Genomic DNA, 3,446 nt, shown 5'->3' with positions numbered 1-3,446 from the left:
TTTGGCTTCTTTTGGAGATAGTAAGAGTCCAGAGTATTCATAACCATGGTTCATAACCTCAATTCATGGTTAAGAGACAAACCCTGGCGGAACCAAACCTTAACTATTACGGAAACAAATCCGAAGGGCTAAACCACATTTATGAGTTTCATCTTAGCCTCCATTCTAGGTCTAGAAGAAAAAGATACGTCTTTATATTTCTTTCTCAATAGTTGCGTAATTTCATCAAAATCCTTGAAGGGGGGAGGGCAAATTTGGTGCCAATTTTCCCAGATCAAGTGAAAATGACTGTGAAAACTGAGAAATAAACCACATAGTACTATAAAGGTAAAGACTTGCTAAAAAAAACTAACCCTTTTCTATGGATGCTTCAATTAAGCAGGTTTATCTTAGTTTTGACAAGATTTTAGAAGAAACTAAATTTAAGCTTGGGAGGGTGGAGGGGGGAGTGGGGTGTCAATCTGTTCTTTTGGGGGGGGGGCGGTTGATCCCCCTTACCCCATAACAAATTACGCCCCTGTTTCTCAATATTTTTTACCAATATTGTTTTTATTGAACTGTATTCAATACATTAATTATTGTTAGAGTAGCATATATATACTATATCACAAAAAATCTGACCTATTTTCGGACACGAAACTAGGGATTTAGGAATGGTTCATTGATGAAGCTACAGTGATGACAGTGGTCAGATATGGCTCTGAAGCATGGGCGCTCCGAAAAGTGGGTGAAGATTTGCTAGATGTTTTCCAGAGATTTGCCTACGGATGGTTCTGGGTACCCGGCTGAGAAGTTGTGTTTCAAACAGTAGGCTGTACGAAAAATGTGCTTCAATCCCGCTTTCTAGGGCTATAATGAAAGAAAGGTTGACTTTCTAGGGCACGTTTTGCGGATGAAATATGAAAGATTGCCGAAGGTCGTTCTTTTCGGCCAACCGTCTAGGGCTAAACGAAAAGCAGGTCGTCCACGGTTGGGTCGGGGGGGGGGGGGGGAGGATGTCAAAGAAAGATTTAAAGGAAATGGGAACTTCCTGGGAGGGTGTAAAGAGGGAAGCTTTGAATAGATTGGGATGGAGGGGAAGCGTGCGTAGCTGTGTTCAGGTGGCTTGGTGCTGTTGTGGTGCTGCGGGTCAATGAAAAATTCAGGAGGTGAACTTCAACTACTGACTTTGACCAAAAAGTGCAGTTACCCACAGCTAATTCTAGGGCCTAAATATTAAAAGAAAAATTCCACCATAGTAGTTAGCAGGCGAGTGTGCATAGGAGTCTGGAAGCACCTTCCCATCGCCTAGTGAAAGCAAGAATGTCGTAACCGCACTTTTTAAAATTCCGAGAAAAACGCAATTGAAAAAATCAGTTTTTGTGGGGCTTAACGTGTGGTAGATAGAGAAACGGATGAAACGCCAATTTAAAGCCGCTAGTAAGGGAAACTTCTTGTTAGAATTTTGGTCCTGTTGGATGAGATTTACTAGGTCAAAATGTTCGAACAAAAAACGGATACGACATTTTTTTGCTGCTGAAGTAGTTACGACAAAAGTGCAGACAGCACTTGGGTTCCTTTTCCATTTTGTTACGACAATGGTTCATCAATATTTTCTCAGGAATGCCAAGGCTTATCTTAAAGCTCAAACGTGGTGTTTTTACGATTTTGTACTACTTTGGTGCGTTTAAACCGAATTATACAAAGCGATTATAATACAACTTAAGAAATTTCGACTACTTGGTAAAAAAAACAAGATAACTTATTGGGTCTTTACTGACTGCCTTTTCACTTTCTCAGATTTTTTTATGGGGGGGGGGTTGTATCTTCTTCTTCTGGGCATGCTCTCTGTGCTCCAGTGGGTGGGAGGTTCTTGTCTTGATTCATACTTGCAAAACACACTTGTAGTACTCCACATTTAGAGGAGACATAAACCTTTAGGCTGATTGCACATATTTGATTTTTTTCAATAGGAATAACAGGTTTGAAATCCAACAGCTTTGGGACAACAAGAAACTCAACCACTTTTGTAGAACAAGTGTGTTTCCTTGCTTTAAGTTTTACCCTCTACAGCAATATTTATTTCAGAGACTGATTTGTCAGAAAACGACATTTTGTAACCGACTCTTTTCGATTAGCCTTGTTTAAAATGAAGTTGTTTAACTTTGGAAAATAGAACATTAGCTGATTTATAGATCTTGGATTCCTGCTGAAAATCCAGCACATTGTTCATTTGATGAACAAACTTTGTTCATTTGTTGTCGTAACTGACCGGAGGTGAATCCTCCGGTCAGTTAAGACAATTTCTGCTTTCACAATAGTGAAAAACATGCACTTAAGATAAAGTTGAATTTTTGATTTACTCAGCCGGGAGGTTTCGTACAACAAAACGAACTACACCATTAGATAGCTCGTAAAAAATAACTCTGGTAGGGTTCGTAACTCAATTTTGACTAGGGGTGTCAGCTACGGAATTCTTGCTTTCACAAGGCGCCATGTCTATTTTTTGAAACACTCACTGAACGTTTCATTGACATTGCAAGTATTCTCCGAGTGGGATTTCTGGAGAATACAATAATAGTTGAAGGGCATGGATATAATTTAGATTCCAGAGGATTTGACAAAATTAGTGTTTTCAAATCAAAATGGCAGCATTTATTCAATATTGGTGTCCTTTACGCCAGGTTCTGACTTCGGAAAGTTATTAGACTCATTTTGGATGCCGTTTTTGCGTATTCTGGAGTTTGACCAAAAACATGAATATTTTTTGTACTAAATCTATGTAAATACTAGTTATTATGGTTTATGCTCCTTCAGTCTCACTTAGTATTCTCTTGATAGCTTCGTATACCAAGTTCTTTTCTTTCATTGTCCATGATTTACAAATTTAGAATATTTTTCAAAAAACAGCATCTTTTCCGCCTAAAGTATCAGTTGAGTATTTTCCCGCGTAAGCTCTTAAAATGCTGGAAGATGGAGCAGTGTTTGCCCAGTCCTCTAGTTTTAGTTAAGGCTACTTCTTGAAAGTCATGGGAAGAGCCGGTGGTGGTATTAAATCTTTTCGTTAGCCTTCAAGTATAAGTATTTAACAACCAATGGAGAAAGTTCAAAAAGACAACATTCTACCAGTTATGATTTGAATGTGCCTGCTACCCAGGGTGTTTGCTTACGCGTTTGATTCTGGAAAATGTCTGGAAGTACATTTTAGTATAGACTTACTCAAAGGGTCTTCTAAAAAATTACTTTGTTAGCAAAATTATTTCGTGTCAAATTTCTAATTAATCCCTATTTAAAAAAAAAAAATAGTTTCATAATGAACACTGTGAGTCAAGTGCGTTGACACTCAAATCTAAAGCAAAATTTTTGATAAAGACGCCAAGGCTTCGACGGGCTCAAAGACACTTTACTACAGAAAACAATTACCCGTGTATAATTTATCAGCACAGACTATTCTTACAAGTTCATTG

Source organism: Artemia sp. Qi Xiang Cuo, chromosome 7, assembly GCF_049724085.1.
Source record: "Artemia sp. Qi Xiang Cuo chromosome 7, ASM4972408v1, whole genome shotgun sequence".
Classification (NCBI taxonomy): Eukaryota; Metazoa; Arthropoda; class Branchiopoda; order Anostraca; family Artemiidae; genus Artemia; species Artemia sp. Qi Xiang Cuo.
This window is presented reverse-complemented; position numbering follows the sequence as displayed.